The sequence below is a fragment of the Orcinus orca genome, chromosome 2 (assembly GCF_937001465.1).
Source record: "Orcinus orca chromosome 2, mOrcOrc1.1, whole genome shotgun sequence".
NCBI lineage: Eukaryota > Metazoa > Chordata > Mammalia > Artiodactyla > Delphinidae > Orcinus > Orcinus orca.
Genome location: NC_064560.1, coordinates 159866323 through 159875715, shown reverse-complemented (window position 1 = coordinate 159875715; position 9393 = coordinate 159866323).

Sequence of the window (9393 nt, the reverse complement as noted above, 5' to 3'; positions counted from 1 at the left end):
CATTATAGTATAGTGAAACTGCTCAGGGTGGATTCCTCTTGGAAAGAGCAATACTGGAGTACTTTCCTGAAATAAGATAAGCTTGGGCTTATAGGGTTGGCACTCCAGAGATGTTCTTCCCCTGCTTTAGTTAACTATTTCCCCAAGTGAGGTCCTAGGCCACTGATGGTGGACTCACATGGGGTTCCTTTTTTTTTTTTTAATGAATTTATTTATTTTTGGTTGCATTGGGTCTTGGTTGCTGTGCGCGGGCTTCTCGTTGTGGTGGCTTCTCTTGTGGCATAGCACGGGCTCTAGGCGCATGGGCTTCAGTAGTTGTGGCTCGCTGGCTTCAGTTGTTGTGGCTTGCAGGCTCTAGAGCACAGGCTCAGTAGTTGTGGCACATGGGCTTAGTTGCTCCACAGCATGTGGGATCTTCCCAGACCAGGGACTGAACCCGTGTCCCCTGCACTGGCAGGGGGATTCTTAACCACTGCACCACCAGGGAAGCCCTCATGTGGGGTTCTTAACTAAGCTCCTCTGCACCTCTAAATGGGATGACTAAATTGGGATCTCTGGGTGAACATAGGAAAAGGAATTTTAATTTTGCCTGTGTTATTCTTACCCAAACATGTGCAAACCACTGATTGACTGCATGGAAATGTAGGAGAGGCACTGCCAGGTGAGTGGTTTCTGCTTGGACTGTGGCCTCATGACCCACTCAGCCTTTCCATGGGTGTGGTTCATGGAGACTCAAACAGACTGACAGTCACAATGACCAGGTAGCAATGACGCAGCTCTTGAATCACACTCCAGGGCTCTGCCCACAGCTCCAATTGCTCTGTCTTCCTTATCCCTTTATTCTTTGAAGTCACAGCTTGGATCGTCCCTAATTTAAAAAAGAAAAGTACTTGAAAGTTTCCTAATCCTGAAATGACTCAATGTTGATGGTGGTGCAGTCAGTAGAAGGGAAATATCACACCCAGCTCCTGGGAATGTAAACTGGTACGATCACCTCCAGAGGGCATTTTAGCAATGTGTAGTGAGAAACTATGAATTCTATTTCCAGAAATGAACCCCAAGGGCAAACTGATTCTAGGACTGTATACAAGAATATTGATCAGAGCCTTGTTTGTAATAGTGACAAATGTTCAACAGATGGGAAACTTGTCAAAAAAAACTTGTCAAAAAATTAAAATATTAAGTAGGCTTTTAAAATTCTGTTGTCACAAAATACCTAACATGTGGGGAAATACATTTTATTAAGTTAAAAAAATAGGGTAAAATCTCTCTACATATATAATAATTCCAATTCTCCCTCCCCCTGCCATACACACACACAAATTTCTCTGTTTCTATCTGAAGAGAAATATACATAGTTGTTAAAAATGATTATCTTTAGGTCAGGGGCTTCCACAGGGAGTTAAAAGGGCAGAACTCTGAGGATTGCATCACCCAAGTATTCTGTGAACTCACACTAATCTATTGTCTTCATCTTCACTTGAGCTGAGATCAGCAAGCTTGGGTGAACAGAAACTTGGATTTGGAGTAGAGGAGGAAGTAGGCAGTTAGAAACCAAAACGGTTAGTGCAGTGGCTCTCAAACCTCACTGTGTAAAAGGATCACCTGGGGAGCTGGGTTAAAATGCATATTCCTTCTAGAAAGTCACCACTTACAGAAACTTCTGTGTAAGAGATGGGGCTTAGTCATCTTCATCTTAATAAGCCCCTGATGTCATTTTGCTGCAGGTGACTTGAGGGTAGTAGAACCTGAAGGACGAATAAGCCAGAGAGAGAACCCCAGAGGAGGTCTAGGGAAGCAAAGCATGCTGGGAAGCTAGGGTGAGGGGCAAAGAAAGAGGCGTCAGATTTTAACATGTTCCTTTCTGTTCCATATAAACCAGGACTATTTACTGTAGTGCCAGGGCTATTAGAACAGTCTGAAAGCCCTTTGTAGGCTAACCTTGAGGACGTGGTTATCATTTTGAACATGATTTCTAATGGAAAATGTGTTTCAAGTTTTCTAACTCCCATCTGAGCTTTTGGAATTCAATTTGTTCCTGTCCTAAGGACTATCTGTTGTAACCACCATTGCCATAAGCCTCCCACCCCTGATGTAACTCTTTAGATGCCCTTCCATTTTTCACATTGATTTTAGCTCATTTATCAAAACAGAAAAAAGGATAAATCTATTTTTGACCAAAAAAACCCAGATATTCACTGTTAAATATAAGATTACATTCAATCTCAAGCCAAAAAACTGAGTTAGATTTGAGTCTCTATTTTTCTTTTTTGCAAAGAGCCTTAGATTTTTGCCTTTTTGGAAAGAGATAGTATGAGGAATAGGGAGGAATGTAGCTTAAAAATTCTGATCAGCGTCTTTAGATTTAGTCTTGAATTTGGAATCGTCCCTTAAAATTTTATAAATTTCAGATTCAATAACTAAAGAATAAATTATTGAACAAATCTCTTTTGACAGACAGGAGTAGGAAATAATAAAAACTGCCAACGCTGAATGTGTACACAAAGAATGTGCTGTCGTGCAATTCGGTGGTAATAATAAGTCGTTTAAAGGAAAGTTCAGATGTGATTTGGAAACAGGTTTGAAGGTGCTGGCAATGGGGTGAGTTAGGACGGCAGTTGTTCCCGCGTCTGTCTTGACCGTGTACAAATGGTGGTGAGATTAAAGAGGCTCCGAAGGTGCCACCCTCTCCTCACGTTTTAATTCATTTGCAGAATAAATGCATATAAAAATCAAAATTATAGGCTCCAAGAGCTGAACTAGTTGGTCACAGTTTGAACTTCCAAGGACAAAGAGAGCTTAGATGAAATTTATGATGCCTCAAACTTTAAAAACACAAAACCCTTGGTTCAAACAACCCTTTGCTGAAGCAGAAGCAGAGTCCTGGCCCCTCAGCCCTTTGAACACCCCCAATTAGACATTTGTATCAGGATTCTTCAGTTCCAAGCAACAGAATCTGACTCTGGCCAGTTTTCAGAATTGCTGGGAAAACTGAAGAGCTAAGCTTCAGAAAGGACTGGACCCAGGGAAGCTCCTGAGTTCTGGGAAGCAAGGACTAATGGCAGTCTCTTCAGGGATTGTCACTGGACCCAGACTTGGTGTTCCTCAGCTCTGATTTGCCTTGCTTGGGTCACATGACCATCCCTTGATCTAGGGGTATGGGAACATTCTGATTGACCTTCTGGTGGAAGAGGATGGTTAGCAGAATAAAGGGGAGTTGATAGTAGGAAACTAAAATGTGTGTCCACTACAATAGTCCTTTGAGGTCTCCTCCAGTCCCAGGATTCTAGGACTACTGTTCCATTATCAGAAAATTCCCCTTGCAACAGTGAGCCAAAATGGCCCCAGGGAGCTAGCTGCAGGCTCTGTTCTAATTTCAAATTCTCATCTCAGAGAATAGCATCACCAACACAGGAAAAAAAAATTAGGTGGGTAATAGCAGTGTCTTGCAAATTTTTAAAATGGAATATTTGTTAAGGTCTCAGACTTTTTGGTCAGATTATAGTTGAATTTTGTGTAACCTTGGGTAAATTTATTTTCCTGAGCCTAGAGTTCCTCCTCTGTAAAATATATGAGTCATTGGGTTTTTATTGGGTTGTTTTTATGACAAATGCTTATTACAGGGCCTAGCCTTAATAAATGGTATTTATTATCATTCTAAAATGAATTTCCTCTCAAATGTTAATCATGAAAATTTATACAGTCATATTTTAATGAGTTCATTTTCATAAATTCATTAAAGCTTAGAGACATGGTAAACAGATATTCTTGATTCTCAACAACCAAGCCCAAGGGGACTAATGAAATGAATGGTAGCAATTCACTGATTCACTAAAGCTGCAGATTTGTTTTCCATGAACACAGACACGTCATAGGGATTGTGTCCAGGTATGTAGATGGTATTTATATCTGACAGCAACTCGGGCAACATGGTATAAATATTATAACTATTACAAATCCTCACTCCGGGCTTTGACATAATGGCATGGAGACTACATTTCTGTAGAATTTTGATATAGAATCAAAATCCTGTATATCCCCTGTCCTTTGGCAAATGGGAGAGGTTGCTGTGACTCTTTGGTACGTCACTGTGATGACTAAAGCACAGATGCTTTTCAAGCCAGCCATGTGTCCTGGGAGTTATGAAACCACATGCTTCCGGAGGCAGCTCTCTAAGAAGGATTTTAAAACAAAGAGGTGCTGAAGTCTGGGGAGAGAATTCCACTCACTTAGTTCATCACAAGCACCTTATTAGGAATGGGAAATGGGGAAAGGAACTGTTTCTAATGCAGATTTACAAATTATCCTGGTGTGACCAGAATTATGTCTGAGAGAGAGATCCCTGCGCCTCCACTGAACACACTTCCTTCCTCTGGAGAGCGTGAGTTGGAAAGTTTACCCTTCCCTCCCAGAAACAAATGCCAGTGTCCAAAAGCTCAGCATTAACCCTCCAGAACTCCCCAATCCTATTATTTCTGAAACCAATGAACCAAAAACATTTGTTGGCCATGTACCTACCTATCTTTTTACGTATCACCTTGCTGCCCACTTGAGCGCTCAGAAGAAAAGGGTGATTCAGCACTTCTAATCTCCTTGGGAAGACATGGAAACACATGAAATGGTAAGACCAAGCAAAAATCAGTATGAGGCTTCCGTGGTGGCGCAGTGGTTGAGAATCTGCCTGCCAATGCAGGGGACACGGGTTCGGGCCCTGGTCTGGGAAGATCACACGTGCCGCAGAGCAACTAGGCCCATGAGCCACAACTACTGAGCCTGTGCGTCTGCAGCCTGTGCTCCGCAACGGGAGAGGCCGGGACAGTGAGAGGCCCGCGCACCGCGATGAAGAGTGGCCCCCGCTTGCCGCAACTAGAGAAAGCCCTCGCACAGAAACGAAGACCCAACACAGCCAAAAATAAATTAATAAATTTATTTTTTAAAAAATCAGTATGAAATAAAAATGCAGTTCGCAGGCCCGGTGGGGCTAGACAGCTTTGTGAACTTTGCTGCCTGCGTGGCCAAACCCCTTGCTCAGCTGGAGGAGATTTCAATCAGCAAACTTATCTGTGCCTAACGGAACAGTGTCCAAATTTGTCACCAGGCCATGCTCAAAGGAACGGGCAATTTGTTGAAGTCATTTCGGATGCAGGAAATCCTGTGTTTACTACCTAGGAAATACTACACAAAGGTTGGGATTTTTTTCCCCTTGTAATGCTCTTTCGAATTGAAATTTGGCAACAGAGACACTGCTGATAAGGAGAACGTTGCTCAGGAAATGACAATACGGTGATAGCCGATCATACACAATAGGCCTTACTTCTTTGTTCTGGTTCTCAAAGTTAGTTGATAGAATCACTTCCTTCAGGGTGTCCAGTCACTCGCAGGTTCATGTTTTGAGTGCTGATGCCTTCAGGGAGGCGCTGTCATCTCCCTAATCACGTCTAAAAGGATGTAGGAGAGAAATTCCTTGAAAAACCTGGACTCCTCTGTAAAGTTGATGGAGAATGTATAAGAGGGACAGTGAGAATCACTAGGTCTCAGTTAATCCAACTAAATCAACTAAATGAACAAGAAGTAGGCCCTTTCTAAAGTCACCAGCTTATGCAATAACATCTATACTTGTGACTGAAGAGCTTCCTCTAGTCAGAACATCGGGGGCTGCAGACAAAATCTGATGGACGTTACACAGCATGACAAAGACGTGTGGTAGTATATTTAAAGGAAAAAGACATCAACAGAAGCCAGAGATAGGGCACCCAGAAAAGGGGTGAATAGATGTAGAGTCATTAGAGTATATCCAGTACTACCCAGGAATTAAAGGTCTTGATTATAGTCCCACCAGCAAGGCTGTAACTAGAGTGGGCAAGGGTTCCTCCTTTAATTAACTTAGCTGTGAGGCATCCCTTGAGATTACTAATTTTGTTTTCTTTCAGTTTATTTTGTTGTTTTCTCATTTTTAAGTTAAACTTTTAGTTCATTTTTAGTCATTTCTGTTGTTAAGAAATGAAGGCATGGGACTTCCCTGGCGGTCCAGTGGTTAAAACTTTGCCTTCCAGTGCAGGGGGTGTGGGTTCGATCCCTGGTGGGGGAACTAGGATCCCACATGCCTCACAGCCAAAAAACCAAAATGTAAAACAGAAGCACTATTGTAACAAATTCAATAAAGACAAAAAAAAAAAGTCTACATCAGAAAAAGTCTTAAAAAAAAAGAAATGAAGGCATCAACAGACATAACTTTGTCTTTGAGTATAGTTTGGGCAGTATTCCGTGTGTAGTAGCTATATTTTTATATGTAGCAATGTTATCGTCATTATTTTATAGAGTTGCCACATTTAGCTAGTAAAATATTAATATCCCCAGTTAAATTTCAATTTCAGATAAACATACATTTTTGGTGTGTGTCTCAAATATTGCATGGGACATACTTATACTAAAAAATTATTATTATCTGAAATTATAATTTAACTGGGTATCCTGTATTTTATCTGGCAGCCCTATTATAAACAGATCTTAGATGTAGTTTTGGTTAACTTTTGACCCAGTATTTCTTGGAAGATTTTCTCCCCAAATGATTGTGTTATTTTTTGTTTTAACTTTTATTATTAAATTCTGCTCTTTTTGTGTATGTATGGCTTAATTTTAGGAACATAACCATAGATGAGTGGGTCTCCACTGCGAGAGATTTTACTCCCCAGGGGACCCTTAGCAATGTCTGGAGACATTTTTGGTTGTCACAACTTGGGAAGGTGTGCTAATAGGTAGAGGCCGAGGATGCTGCTAAATATACTACAATGCACACAGCAATCCCTACGACGAAGAATTATTCGGCACAAAATGTAATAGTTGCTGTTGAGAAACACTGTCAATCGTTTGAAAAGTGGGTTTATCTTTTCAAATATATCTTTGTTTAAAATATATCAATTAAATCAACCTCACCAATTGCATTATTCATGTCATCTCTATTTTTTGCATATTCAATCTATCAAAGAGAGTGATATATTGAAGTCATTCATTCAATTTAAAATACATCACTGAGATCCTCTAGTATGTCAGAGCTTGTTCCAGATGCTGGGGATCCTCAGTGAGCAAAACAGAGTAACATCTCTGATTTCATGGAGCTTTTATTCCAATGGGTGGGGTCGGATCAGGAGACATAATAAACAAATAGTATATAAAATATATGATGATAAGTGTTATGAAGGAGAGCAGAGAATAGGGATGGGTGCTGGGATAGGCATAGGTTGTAATCATAAATTGAGTGGCAAGAAGTTTACATTAGAAGAAAGACCTCAAGAAGATGACAGAGAAAGTGATGTGATATCTTAGGAAAGAGTGTTTTAGGCAAAGGAAACAGAAGTGCAAAGACTGATGTAGGTCAGCGCTTGGTATGATCAAGGAAGAAGAGGAAGAAAAGGGAGGAGTAAGGAAAGTAATGGTGACGGATGAGGTCAGAGGGGTGATGGTGCTGGGCTGGCGTCCAGACCATTTAGGGCCAAAGATGCCATTGTGAGAACTGTTGCATTTATTCCTAAGTGAGATAGGAAGTCAGAGCTTCAGTAGACTTGCTAGACTTTTACATACATTTTGAAAGCATCACTTTGGCTGTTGGGTTGAGAATAGATTATGGGGTGAAAATGCTGAAGCAAAGAGACCAGTTAGAAGGCCACTGCCATAATCCAGGGGAGAGATGACGGTGTTTGTTGCAGGGGCGGGGGGGAGAGGGGTGGGTAACAGTGAAGATTGTGAGAACTGATTGAATCCATTAGGCACACCTACACGCAGATGGAGAGAATGCAAAATGGTACAACCCCTATGAGGGGAATTCAACAGTCTTTAACAAAGTGACCTAGGTGTCTACTCTTCAACCCAGTGATACCACTTCTAGGAATTTATACTGGAAATATACCTCCAACAATAATTAATAGAGATACATAAGGTTATTTATTGCAATGTTATATGTAACTAGAAGGTATTGGAGATTGGTTGAATAAACTATGTTTATTCAGTACACACAATGAATGCTATGCAGCTGTAAAAATACAATGAGGCTGAAAATCTGTATGAATCAATATGGAGTAATTTCCAGCACATATTAAGTGTAAAAGGCTCACTGCAAAAGAGCATATGTAGTTTGCTACCTTTTGTGCAAAAAAGAAGGAAAAATACATTTATCATTATAAAAGAAAATGTTAAAGTTGGGTACCTACAAGATAGCGTGAGGTGAAAGGGACACAGGGTAGAGTGACACTTCCAAGTGTACCTTTTTGTAGAGTTTTGACTTTGAAAGTATGTGAATGACTACATATTCAAAAAATAAAATTAAATCAAGAAGAATGGGAAGGGGACAAAACCTGACTAAAACTGAAAGAAAATGGAAGCAGATGAATCTAAGTGTATTTCAAATGATTACTATAACTATACTGAAGGGGGAGAAAAAGCCAAACCAAGTTATTTATGAACACAGTTTTTGATTATCTTTCTCAGTCTGGAACAGAATAGGATGTGGGGAGGGGAAATAGAAGAGAGAAGTACTCTTTAGTAGGTTAGTTTTTGGTAGTGTTATGTAAGAAGCAATTTTGAAGCTCTTTTATATTCAATATAGGATTGAGTAAATGTGTTGGTATGGTTGGGAGCTAAGGTTCACACGGTGGAAGGAGGGACACAGAAATACAGAACAGGAGGCAGGGAGGACCCTGTGGGGATGGAGTAGAACTTGAGGTATCATTTCTAAAACATCTTATGTATATACTTGTTTTTGTGCATTTGTATATTTGTGTATATGTGCGTAATATGGATATATACGTGTATACATTTCTTCACTCTGTCTGTGGAAAGGGTCAAGAAGCAAAATAAATCTTGGTCTCTAATACTATTCCCACTAATAGGCACCAGAGTTCCTTGAAGAAATGTCTCACTCCAAGGTTGGGGCAGGGTAGGTAGAAGATAAACCTGGAAACTTTGGTTTTGTTAGAAAATTAGGAAATGTTTTTTTTAAAATAGGATATATTACAAGGACACAGGAGCAAGCTTGAGGGGGCTCCCCTTGGTCAAATCTAGAACAATTTGAGCATAAAAAATTATAAACCACCAGGCAAAATAGGACTTTTTGAGTCCATATTGATCACAGAAAATTAACAATGGAGGAGGTGGGAGGGATCTTGCTTACAGTAGAATACTGAGGCCAACTGGTAAATGTGGAAAGAGTATTGGAGCTGAACTATATAATCATTTTGCAATTATCGTAGTAAAGATTGGTTCAGCCAAAAATCATTGAAGAATGCTAAACCTATGGGGCTATTTTGATGAGGAGCAGACTGCTTATTAATTGCAAGAGAGAACAAAGCCCTGTAATTACACAGAGAAGAAACTGGGTGATACGTTGGCTGAGTGATCAAA